This window comes from Catharus ustulatus, chromosome 15, assembly GCF_009819885.2.
Source record: "Catharus ustulatus isolate bCatUst1 chromosome 15, bCatUst1.pri.v2, whole genome shotgun sequence".
Classification (NCBI taxonomy): domain Eukaryota; kingdom Metazoa; phylum Chordata; class Aves; order Passeriformes; family Turdidae; genus Catharus; species Catharus ustulatus.
In genome coordinates this window covers 18,089,893-18,103,278 of record NC_046235.1, presented here as the reverse complement: position 1 = coordinate 18,103,278, position 13,386 = coordinate 18,089,893, and positions in this window count along the sequence as shown.

Here is a 13,386-nt window from a genome sequence, read left to right as displayed (position 1 = left end):
CATGGGGGAGTGCAGGAATCATCCAGGGAAATCACCTGAGCCAGGAATGTGGCAAAGAAGGGGAGGAAGAAAATGCAGAGAGGTCTGGCTGGGATGGAATCATCCAGGGAAATCACCTGAGCCAGGAAAGTGGCAAAGGAGAGGAGAAGAAAATGCAGAGAGGTCTGGCTGGGATGGTTTGACTGCTCTGGGTTTGGAATTCAGGTTTGGAATTGAGGAGTTCAGAGGGGTCTGGGCTGAGCTGGCCCCTGAGCTTGGGGGTCAGCAGCACCTCCAGTGCTCCAGGGCTGGGTCCATCCAGCCCAGCTCTGGATTTGGCATTTCCCCCAGGGCTGGCATCCAGGCACATCACTGAACCTTTTTCTGAAAAGGTTTCCTGGAACCTCCCCAGTGTCCACCCTGGAAGTGTTTTCCAAGAACAGAGCCCAGCGCTGCTGCAGCTGCCCCAGGCCTTTTCCTCACTCAGACAATGAATTTTGTTGGAATTTAGTTTTTTTTACTCTACAAGAGATATTCTTGAAAGTGTCAGAAGTCACCGTGAGTCAGAAATCCAAGTGAGCTGAAGGCAGCAGCTCTGATCTGCCAGGAATTGTTTCATTTTCAGGGAGTGTTTGCAGGATCATTCCAGGAGCTGTTCCTGGCCAGCCCAGGGCACCTGTCCTGGATGAAATCACATCATCTTCCTCATCTGGGGTGCAAAGAGCTGAATGATGAGAACTGTGCCCAGGAGAATGGCAGAGAAAAACCTGAGAGCTCTGAGTGCAGCCGTGCACGGATCTGTCAGGGGAATTGAGGGACAATCCAACAATCCATGGTGTCCTTTTCCCTTTTTGGAACAGCTGGGGGCACCAATGGATGTGGTCACTGCAGTCTGTCAGGGAGGGGACACTCAGCAGCCCCTCATGGTTTGAGATACTGCCAATGATTTCTGTCCCTGTGTTTTTTTATTATACAAAACACATTTTCAAGCAAACAGGAGATTGTCCTTTAGGAATAATCTGTGGATGAGCTGAGCTCTGTTTGGATGATTTGTGTCCCCAGCAGGCAGGATTTGTCCATTCCAAGCCCATTAGGTTGATAGTTGCTGTAATTAAGAGTGGCACTGGTGGCTCCAGCAGCACACATTTCCATCAGGAGCAGCAGCAGGGGCTGCTCCCAAGGCACTGATGCCAGATGAAGTCATTGCACTTGTCAGTCACTCTGGCACCACTCTCCTGACCAGAAATTTGCCCTTTTTGGGTAGGAACCACCCAGCAGCTCTGGGCATTGAGGATGTTTGGTTGTAACCAGAAATTGCTGCAGTAGTTGGGTAAAAAAAGATTTCACCTTTCAGGGCATCTGAGGCAAGATTTTCCTGACCTACATCTGCCAGGAGTCCAGTCCCAGCTCCACTCACGACCCTCTGGAATGAGCAGGAACATTTGCCCGTGATGAAGATAATGGGAGTAAATATGTATGAGAATGAGTCACTGAAATTTTTGTTCAGAGTGCAATATCCAGCATCCCCTGAGACCTTTATTTATAGCCTGGGCAAACTCCACAGAGCTGCAGGAGGACAAATGGAAGTGTAGGAGAGGCTGAAGTAATGAGGAATGATAAATCCATCAGGCTCTTTCCATCACAAATTAAGTGAGCACATCATGGTAGTAAATCTGCAAAAGAGCTCAGACAGTTTTACCTCTGTGGAGCCCTGAAAGACTTTTTGGAATACACGTCAGAGTAAAGGTTTCATTTCGTGGCCACCTCTAGTAGATGTCTAGAATAGAAACAACTGCAGATCTGGGAATGACCATGGTCTGCATCTCATCCTTGTGTCAGGATTAAGGGTGTGGTATTGCCATAAAGGAAATATATTTATATATGGAATATATTCAGGGACACAAAGTGTTCCCAATTGCAATGGATGGATGGATGGATGATGGATTGATGATGGATGATGGATGGATGGATGATGGATGGATGATGGATGGATGGATGATGGATGGATGGATGATGGATGGATGGATGGATGGATGGATGGATGGATGGATGGATGGATGGATGGAGGATGGATGGATGGATGGATGATGGATGAAGGATGGATGGATGGATGATGGATGGATGGATGATGGATGGATGGATGGATGGATGGATGGATGGATGATGGATGATGGATAGATGGATGATGGATGAAGGATGGATGGATGGATGATGGATGGATAATGGATGGATGGATGATGGATGGATGGATGGATGATGGATGGATGGATGACGGATGGATGGATGGATGGATGATGGTTGATGGATGGTTGATGGATGGATGAAGGATGGATGGATGGATGATGGATGGATGGATGGATGATGGATGGATGATGGATGGATGGATGGATGGATGGATGGATGGATGGATGGATGGATGATGGATGGATGGATGATGGATGGATGATGGATGGATGGATGGATGATGGATGGATGGATGGATGGATGGATGATGGATGGATGGATGGATGATGGATGGATGATGGATGATGGATGATGGATGATGGATGGATGGATGATGGATGATGGATGGATGATGGATGATGGATGGATGGATGATGGATGGATGGATGATGGATGATGGATGATGGATGGATGATGGATGATGGATGGATGATGGATGGATGATGGATGATGGATGGATGGATGATGGATGGAAGGATAATGGATGGATGATGGATGGATAACTGGATCTTCCTTTCCTTTCCAACTCAGCTTAATGAACTCAGTGCAGGTTTCTGACCCTCCTGAGGTTGGAGTTCTCCAGACATTGTTTCACTGGGTGTTTTTTCCCCACTCTGTGCTTGGGTGACTCCTGGTTTCTTTCTATGACTTCAGTCAGGCCCTGGCTGCTTTAACCCTGCTGTGATTTATGTTTGATGAGGACACTGAGGTTGCAGCTCTCAGCTTGAGCACTGCTATTCCTGCAGATTTCTGCTTCTGATTCATCGCCCTCCTCACTTCTTATTCCGACATTTATGGGTTGAGTAATGGGCACGCTGGGTTTTTCCTGAGAGGAGCTCTCAGCAGACTTCCAGCACACATTTTGACAGAGGGATGGATGCTCTGGGTTACATCTGATAGCAATTTAATGAGTATTTTATTAAAATAAACTTAGTTAGTGTTTTGTGGCTGTGTGGAGCAGTAACTGCCTACAAATCTGTGGTCAGGAAAGCTTCAGGCTCGTGGCAAATTTCCTGTTCCTAGAGCAGGATCTTCCTTCTCAGCACCATGAGGCCAGAGGGACACATGTGCTGCTAAATGCTTTTCTACAAGTGAGAATGAGTGCATGATTGTGAGGAAAAACATTTGGTTTCTGCTGTTGATCAGTGGAATTTCAGCACGATGAAATCCTGTGCTGGTGCCAAGACAGTGTCTGAGACAAGTGGAAAAGTTCCCAAGCTTTCAGCAAATTCCACAAATAAAACCCCACATCCCATTTACTGGGGATGCAGGACTGCACTTTGGGGAGGGGGATATTTATCTTTCTGAGCATGGGCTTGGCATCCAAATGTCTCCAGCCTGGATTAGAGAAGCTTTCCTGCAAATGGATGTATTTTAAAAAGGTTTTCTCCCACCTCCCTGATTTGACATGAACAGGATGAAAAACCCTTGCACCTTTCCACCTCCCAGGCAGTTCTGGTCTGTCATTATCAGTAAAACCTCACAAATTCCCTCCAATTTCACTGAAAATGAACAGGAGAATATTGGCAGGGTGACAGACACAGCCAGAAGTGGGGGTTCATTTTCCAGGTGGGATGAGCTTTCCCTGTGAGGGGTCTGTGTCTCATCTGCAGCTCCAGCAGCCACGGTGGCACTTTGCACTCTGTCATAATTATATTTCCTTTTAGCACAAACCTTTTTCTCCTTCAATTTCCAAGTATTCCATGTTAAACTGAGGAAAACCAGGTTACTAATTGGGACTTGGAGTCAGCCCTGGGAGCAAACCTGGAGCCCAGTGAAGTTGTTTGCAGCTGTGATGGAAATCCCCACATTTCTCCCTGCTCCAGTTTTGTGGATATCAGGATTTTCACAGCCACAGCATCCCTGACATGGGTGTGGAGTGAGAACCTCATTGTGCTCTTTATTTCTTTTGATTTGAGCAGGAAAATCATCTCAGCAGAACTTCACTGTGCAAAGAATTTTATTTGAGTATTTTTACTAAAGAAATCTCACCATAAAAATTACCTTGAATTTTGTCTGGCATGAGGAAAGAAATGCCAACAACATCCCCCTTTTGGAGGAGCCATCCATTGTATTTAATTTCAGAGCAGTTTTACAGCCCAGCAACAGGAATTTAATTACTATCTCCTTTTCTAATTAATTTCAATAACTTTAATTATAATTCTCTGCAATGGTCAATGCTTTGGACACTTCATATAATTACACAGGATTGCTATGTGGTTTTGCATTAATGAATATTCACTGGTTATAAGAATCTCAATACCTCTTATTATTCAAATGTTCCAGTGATAGCTTAAAGCTGGGTTGCAGAGCCATCATTTTTCAGGTGATTGAAGAAATGAGAAGTTCATGTTGTTCTCCAGCTCCATCTCTGCTGCAGCGGGAGATGGACAGCTCAGGAGTCTGTTTTGCTCAGTGAAATGGAAAACATGAAAACAGGAACCCAGAAATTAATTAGAAATGGGCTGAGACACAAGAATGAGCCTTGAATTTTAAACATATTAAATTGGAGGGAACGAGGAGTTCCAATTCATCTTCTGGGTTCAGATAAAGAGGGGGAGGAGCAGGGCAGGGAGGAGCTGGAGCTGGAGCAGCATTGGCAGGAGGAGCTTGGCTCAGGCCCCCGGTGTTTATTTGTGAATAGAAGCAATAATTGATGTTTCTCCAGCTGCACAACTGCTCTGCACCTCTGCTATAAAATCAGGGCAGCACAGCAAAGGTTTTGGTGCTCACAGGTGCATTAAATCCACTTAGGATAATTCTTGAGGTGCCTTTTGCTGCTTTGCTCTTGGTGCTTTGAGGTGACCTAAAAATGTATTTACAAAGAGCTCTGGAATGGCCAAGTGAGGCTGTGGCAGCCCCTGGAATTTGTTCTGGTGTGTGGGGGTTTTATTTGTTCTGTTTTAATGGAATCCATTGGGTGGATTTGCTTATTCAGTCCCCAGGCTCAGTTCTGTCTCCTGGGTGAAGCTTGGGTTGCTGAAAAGACAGAAAAAAAGGAGAAAAGAGGCAAAATTTGTCAAACTGCAAAAAGAGAAAGAGCAAAGCTGGGAAGGGCAGTGAAAACTGAGCTTCTCAGAGATCCCTGCCCAGGATTTGATGTGGGAATGGTGAAGAAGGTGCTCTAATCCTGCCTGCAGAAGCAGGGTGGGTTATCAGAGCTGCAGGTTTTTCTTTTGGGAAATTGAGAGGGAGGTTTGATCCCCCTCTCCCAAAGCACTTTAGTGTTTAATGGTTCCATGAACAAAGAGTTGCTCTGATTAATGCAAACTGTGGCTGCAAATAGACCTGGCCTAAGTTAGACCCGGCTTTGTAAAAAGGTAAAATCCGTGCTACAAGACAATGTTTTATAAATCTGAATTTATTTCCTTGTCTACAGTGAAGACTTTCTAACAACAATAAATATTCACCCTGCAGAGTTCCCCCAGATGTTTTTCAGCCACTCAGGAGCTCAGCTGAGTGCTCCAGATCCCACAGAGAACTTGTTGGCATCCTGTGCTGGAGTTTATGGCTCCCTCTTGTCAGGCACTCTCCAGTTTTTCCAAGTTTTAGTGGAATACCAATAAAATCTGTCTGAAACCGAGTTTGGCACATGCAGTGAAAGGGTGTGAGAACAAGGTTATGTTTTCATGAGAACAAGTGTTCTGTTATGAAGAGGAGATAAATAATGAGGACAAACATTGCATAAAAACAAAAAAAAAAGGGAAGAATTTAATGAGCTGGAATTGTGGTCAGTCCCAGGAAATGCTCTTTTATTCCCTCTAGTTTTTAAAATATTTTTTTAATTGCTGGTAAATGACTACTTGAAAGCATTACCCAAATTTATATCTGATTTCCTGCATGCAAGTATTGATTCAACATCTGTTGGGTCACATTCTGCACTCAATGGGTTTCAGGTTGACGTGGAAATTTCCAGCCAGGATTGTTGTCCCTTACAAAACATGCTGATTAGAATTACAGATATGCATTTATACAGCCATGATCCATGTGATGAGCAGGGAGGTGAACATTCCACTCGTGGAAACCCAGTGACAGCAGCTTTTCCCATTCCATTCTCAAGTGCTTGGTGATGAGAGTTTTCAGGGAGGAGCTGCCCATCCCTGCCTGGATTCCACTTTCTGGGACAGGCAGAGCTGGAGCTGCATCCCTGCTGGGATGGTTCTGATCCTCTGCCCTTCAGGGTGACATGCTGGAGCTTGCTGCAATTCCAGTTTTGGGAGCAGCAAATCCCAATTTTGTGAAAACAGTTCAATGTTATGAACGCTCTGGGTTAAAGCAGAAATGGAGAAAAGGAGATTCCAGCTCTGGGGTGTCTGCAGTGGGAGGGGTGGCTCTGGGTTCTCCCCTCAGGAGTGTCTGGGATGCAGCATCCAAGGTTCCTGCATTCCAGGAGGTTCCTCTTGTCCCCCCTGTTCGATCTGAGATCCCACAGCAGCAGAGGCTGCTCCAGAGAATCCCAAAATCTCCTGAGCTGGGAGGGACCCACAGGAACATCCAGTGCAGTCCTGGCCCTGCTCAGCCCCAAAATCCCACCCTGGGCATTCCCTGGGGAGCCTGGGGGAAGAACCTTTCCCAAAAATGCACCCCAAGCCCAGCCCCAGCCCTCCCCTGGGTGCTGTCCTGCCCCTGGGGAGATGCTGTTCCCTCTCTCTCTGTAAACATCTCGTGCTCAGACATTTGCAGCTCCACTGGGCAGATGCACAACTGGATCCTGGAATGTGACCTCCAGCCCAGCACTGGCCACAGGAGCTCCTCCTGCTGCAGCTCTGAGCAGTGAAATCCCTGATTGAAATCCCTGATTGACAGCTCTGAACATTGAAATCCCTGATTGACAGCTCTGAGCAGTGAAATCCCTGATTGAAATCCCTGATTGATGGCTCTGAACAGTGAAACCCCTGACTGACAGATCTGAGCAGTGAAATCCCTGATTGACAGCTCTGAACAGTGAAATCTCTGACTGACAGATCTGAACAGTGAAATCCCTGCTTGAAATCCCTGATTGAAATCCCTGATTGACAGCTCTGATCAGTAAATCCCTGATTGAAATCCCTGGATTACAGCTCTGAAAGTGAAATCCCTGATTTCCAGCTCTGAGCAGTGAAATCCCTGATTGAAATCCCTGATTTACAGATCTGAGCAGTGAAATCTCTGATTGAAATCCCTAATTTCCAGCTCTGAACAATCAAATCCCTGATTGAGAGATCTGAACAATAAAATCCCTGATTCCCAGCTCTGAACAATGAAATCCCTGATTGAAATCCCTGATTTCCAGTTCTGAGCAGTAAATCCCTGATTCCCAGCTCTGAACAATAAAATCCCTGATTTACAGCTCTGAACAATAAAATCCCTGATTTGCTGCTCTGAACAATAAAATCCCTGATTTGCTGCTCTGAACAATGAAATCCCTGATTGAAATCCCTGATTCCCAGCTCTGAGCAGTAAATCCCTGATTCCCAGCCCTGAGGAGGAAGCAGAGCACACTCTGGGCTGGTGAAAGCCTCTGTGGGATGTTTTATTTGAGGGAAGGGTTTGTGCAGCCTGTTCACACCTCTGCCTCCTCCCAGGCTCCTGTGGCTCAGGCACAGACAGAAATTTGGCACAAACCCTCCTGGTACACTGCAAATCCCCAGAGCAGCACATTTCCTCCATCTCAGAGGGAGCCAGGGCTTCCAGCAGCAGCTCTCCACAACACAATCACCAGCACAAGATGTAACAGCAGAACAGAAATTCCAAGCTGTTGAAGAAGAAAATCAGTTCCAGGCACACTGAAATCCTGTTCTGAGCTCCAGACTGGAGCCTGGCACAGGGCAGTGCTGGAATTGCACCCTGCAGTCACTCAAAGGCCATCTCAGCACTGAAGCAAGCTGATCATTTGCTTTTTCAGATAAATATAGATATTTTGGCCAAATTGAGATTTTTCTCATCATTCATGAATTTACAGTGTTTGAGCAAAGGGATGGAATGTCCTGCAGTGCTGACAAGGATGCAGTTTCATAAATAACCCTCCTGACGTGGAGGAAATGAATATTTTGGAGGTTTAGGCAGGGTTTGGGGTAGCAGGGAATTTATTTGCTTGTTTTAAGGCAACCAGGTCTTTTATTTTCCCTCTTACCAACGGGTAGAATTTTTCTGTTGGCTTCTCTGCTCTTTCCCCCAACCAAACAAGCATTCCACAAAGCTTCCCCACACCTTTGGCTATAGGTTGGGGCTTCCAAAATCCTGCAGGATTTAATTGCAGTGAGCCAGGTAATGAATTGATGATGAGCTGAAACAGGGAATACGCCCCCAGCTGGAATGAGGATTTAGAATAACTCAGTATTTTTGTAAATCTCTATCTCCAACACACACAAATCTAGCGTGGATGAAGGAGACTCAGAGGGTTCTTTAGCTCAGGGAGATTTTAATTTTTTTTCCTGTGAAAGAAGTGACAATCTCAGAGGCACAGAGACAAAACAAAGATTTGCACTGAACTGAATTCCTCTGTTCTGCTCATGTTGTTGTGCTCTCCTGCCTTCCCCAGCCCTCCCAAGTGTCTCCAGTGACACTTTGCAATTCTTTTTTCCACTCTTTGATTGGTTTTTTGGATTGTTTGAGGCAATGGCTTGGATTCTTTTTTGGCATGTGTTGTTTTTGCTCCTCAGTTGGGTTTATCTGACTTTTTTTTGGCTGGTCAGACACTGCTGTTTTCTCCCCAGCTATTTTCACAATGCCTGCTTCAAAAGAAACTCTCTGGGTCTCTGCACCAGGAGCTTTCTCTGCTCCTTTCAGTGACAGAATGGTGCAAAGCAACAATTTTTGAATGGCCATGTGACCATCCCAGGAGAACCAAACAGAACAAAATGTCTCAGTGAAAAGAATTTTTTGGGATTTAATCACCAGCTGCACACTGTGGATCACTCAGTGGTATATTCTTTAAACCACAAAAGTTAATTACAGTCAAAGAGTGGCTCTGCTTCCAATGCAGGAATCTGTCTGGAATCAGGGGACAGTGGCTCCTGGCCTGGTGTCCCCCTGGTTTTTCCAGAGGGAATTTTCATCAAAAGGCAAAAGCACAGCTCAGGGACTCAGCCCTAAGCAACAAGAGGCAGGAAATGAAATTATGAGTTCAAACAAACAAACAAACAAACAAATAAACAAACAACAAGACCAAAAGAATCAATTGTAAAAAAAGGTGTCTGAGTACAGATTGTCTGTGAGCAGCCAGAGTTTTAGAGGAGCATTTCACACTTCCTGAGCAATGCAGACTGAAAAAAGAGAATATTGCAGTCAGGGACCACAGGGAGCTGTGAAACTCTGCCAGGTAAAGCACACAGAGGCAGCAGCAGGAGCCTGAGGGATGGGTTTGGGTTTGGGTTTGGGTTTGGGTCTGGGTTTGGGTTTGGGTCTGGGTTTGGGTTTGGGTTGGGGTCTGGGTTTGGGTTTGGGTTTGGGTCTGGGTCTGGGTCTGGGTTTGGGTTTGGGTTTGGGTTTGGGTCTGGATTTGGGTTTGGGTTTGGGTCTGGGTCTGGGTTTGGGTTTGGGTCTGGGTCTGGGTTTGGGTTTGGGTTTGGGTCTGGGTTTGGGTTTGGGTTTGGGTCTGGGTTTGGGTTTGGGTTTGGGGTTGGGTCTGAGTTTGGGTTTGGGTTTGGGGTTGGGGTTGGGCTTGGGGTTGGGGTTGGGGTTGGGTTTGGGTTTGGGTCTGGTTTTGGGTTTAGGTTTGGGTCTGGGTTTGGGTCTGGGTTTGGGTTTGGGTTTGGGTCTGGGTCTGGGTTTGGGGTTGGGTTTGGGTTTGGGTTTGGGGTGGGAGCTGCAGGGATTCATTTCAGCCTGGTGAGACAAGAAAACCTCCCCAGCTCAGTCATTCAGAGCCAGCGGATCTCTCCCTGCTCCTCTCCCCCAGCTTCTCCAGGGACACTTTGCAATTCTTTTTTTCTAGTCTTTGGGATTTTTTTTGATTGTTTGAGGGGATTATTTGGATTTTTTTAACAGGTGCCCTCTCCCTATTTGCTTGTGGTCTGATTTGCACTGAGAATTTGTGGCAATAAGGAACTGTGGAGCTGTGCAGGAACTACAGCTGTGCTGACAGCGCTCCTGGGGCTGGGAAGAGTTTTCCTCTCCCTGCTCCTGACATTCCCCTTCCCAGCACGAGCCACAGGCTGCTGCTGGGAGATGCTCTCATCTCACTCATTATGGCCAGGCCCTGGGGAAAAATCCCCTGTGCAGGGCTGGGGAAAAATCCCCTGTGCAGGGCTGCTCTGGGGCCCTGGACACATCCCAGGGGCAGGGGGAAGGGTTGGGGTCAGGAGCAGAGGTTTGGGGTCAGGGCAGGGATTTGGGGTCAGGGGGAGAGGTTTGGGATCAGGGCAGAGGTTTGGGGTGAGGGAAGAGGTTTGGGATCAGGGCAGAGGTTTGGGATCAGGGCAGAGGTTTGGGATCAGGGCAGAGGTTTGGGATCAGGGCAGGGGTTTGGGGTCAGGGCAGAGGTTTGGGGTCAGGGCAGGGGCAGAGGTTTGGGATCAGGGCAGGGGTTTGGGGTCAGGACAGGGATTTGGGGTCACAGAGTTGCCCAGAGCTGGGGCAGAGCCCCCTCTGCCCCTTGGCTGCTGCCTCCAGACAAACAAACCCTAAAACCAGCAACAAACCCAGCAATGTCCTCAAGCCCCTCAGGATGAGCAGGATTACCCAAAAGTGAGTGAAATCTCCTGATTTCTGCACTAAACCCTGAGCATTCAGTTTGTGTTTGAAGCCATGAGGTCAGCACCCACATGCAGTTCCAAGAACACATCACATATTTTTCCAGCCCAAATCCCTTTTTTGGTCTTGCCCTTGTAAATCCTTGACAAGTTCAGTAACAGTAATTGGGAGTGAGTGACAGCTGGACATGGGGAAGGAGGGAGGGAATATTTTGGGAATATTTTGGTGTCACAGAGACAAGATTTCTTTGAGTGAACAACTGCAGAGGAGCTGCCTGAGCCCCTGAGCCCCAGCCCCTCCTGCCAGGCTCTGTTTACAGCACAAATTGTTTTTTTTTAAGTGATGCAAATTGCTTTGGAAGCTGCTGTCACCTCACACTGTGCAAAAAACCCCCAAAAACCAGCAGCAGCCTCTTCTTTTCCATCCCAGCAATTCCTGCCCTGGAATTCCCTGGGGCTGGCAGAGGCTCAGCTTTTTTAGGGAGCACCCAGCAAGGACATTTGTGTAAATTTAAAATGGAGGTGAACATCTGTTTAGCTGGGGGATTTTTGTCCTGGGTGCTGTGTGAGTGAATTTGTAAATATAAATTCATTCACAACAATAAAAATGAATAAAATGAATTTATCAGCGCCTCGTGCTCCCTGGGTGTCCCAGCAGCTGGGTGAAGCTCTGGGCTTGACTCAGCTCAGAACTGGAATTTTCCATGGAGCTCAGAGACCCTGGAGGGGCACCAGGAACAAAACTGAGCCACATTTGGGAGCTGCTGCATTCCCAGTGCCCCCAGATGGAAACTTCCAGACCCAGAGATGCACAGAGGGTTTGTTTTGGTTTTTTTTCCTCAAATCCACAGAATTATGTACTCTTGGAAATGTTGATTTCTCATTTTCCAGATGAAATCCAGAAGGGATAATGCAGATAAAGTGGGGTGTAAATGGAGAGGTTTCTCTTGTTTGCTACCACTGAGTAGCAGTTTTCACTAAAGTTAAAAACCTAAACCCTATTCTAGCTTTCAAAAGCCCAGCCTAGGTGGAATCAGCTCAATTATTTCAGCTCAGTCTGCAAGGAAAAGCAGTTCCCATCTCAGAATTACAATTACATGGCAACGTGAACTGCAATTTCTCTCCTTATTAATGCAATATAACAACAAAATCTGGCCAGGGACGAGGCAGTAGTTCCTAGGGGTTTGAAACAACTCTTGGCATGATGGATCTTTAAACATTATCTGGCTTTATTTCATTATTTTAATATCCTGCCTTGAATGGAAATTGGTGAGATTGATCTTGTTTGAGAGCACTGATGCAGAATTTAGGGATAACACAGAAGGTTTGCACAGGGGGAAAATCCTCTCAGAACTGAGTGGCTCCCAAAATCTAGGGATACTTTGTGCTAATTACTGAGTATTTACATCAACACCAAACACACTGAGAAATGAGTTCAGAACCCAGAAAATTCACAAAATGAAATTAAGGCATGAAACAAAAAACCCAAAAACCAGTGGGGGATGTTTTTTGGGTGGCCTCACCCAAGGGGGGTTTCAGGAACTCTGGGATTTGTGAGGAGTGACTGGGATGGGAATGTCCCTCTGTAATCCCAGTTCTGTATCCCTCATTAATTGTGATCCCATAATCCCTCATTAATTATGATTCAGTGATCCCCCATTAATCCAAATTCTGTGATCCCCCATTATTGGGATGTTGTGATCCCTAATTTATCCCAATTCTGTGATCCTCCATTAATTATGATCCTGTGATCCCCCATTAATTATGATTTTGTGATCCCTCAGTAATTATGACCCTGTGATCCCTCATTAATCCCAATTCTGTGATCTTCCATTAATTATGATCCCATAATCCCAAATTAATTATGATTCTGTGACCCCTCAATAATTCTGATTCTGTGATCCCCCATTAATTACAATTCTGTGTGCCCTCAATAATCCCAATTGTGATCCCCCATTAATTATGATTCTGTGACACCCCATTAATTATGATTTTCTGATCCCTCACTAATTATGATTCATTAATCCCAATTCTGTGACTCCCATTAATTATGATCCCATGACCTCCCATTAATTATGATCTTGTGATCCCTCATTAATCCCAATTCTGTGATCCCCCATTAATTGTGGTTCATTAATCCCAATTCTGTGGTCCCCCATTAATTATGATTCTGTGATCCCCCATTAATTATGATTAATTAATCCCAATTCCGTGATCCCCCATTAATTATGATCCCAGATCTCCCATTAATTATGGTTCTGTGATCTCTCATTAATTATGATCCCATAACCTCCCATTAATTATGATTCATTAATCCCAATTCTATGATCCCCCATTAATTATGGTTCTGTGATCCCCCATTAATTATGATTCATTAATCCCAGTTCTGTGATCCCCTATTAATGATTCCCCATTAATTATGATCCCTGACCCCCCATTAATCCCAGGACTGGCTGTGTCAGTAACACCAGAGCGCAATTCTGTTTTTTTATTTTTGTTTTTTTTTGCTTCC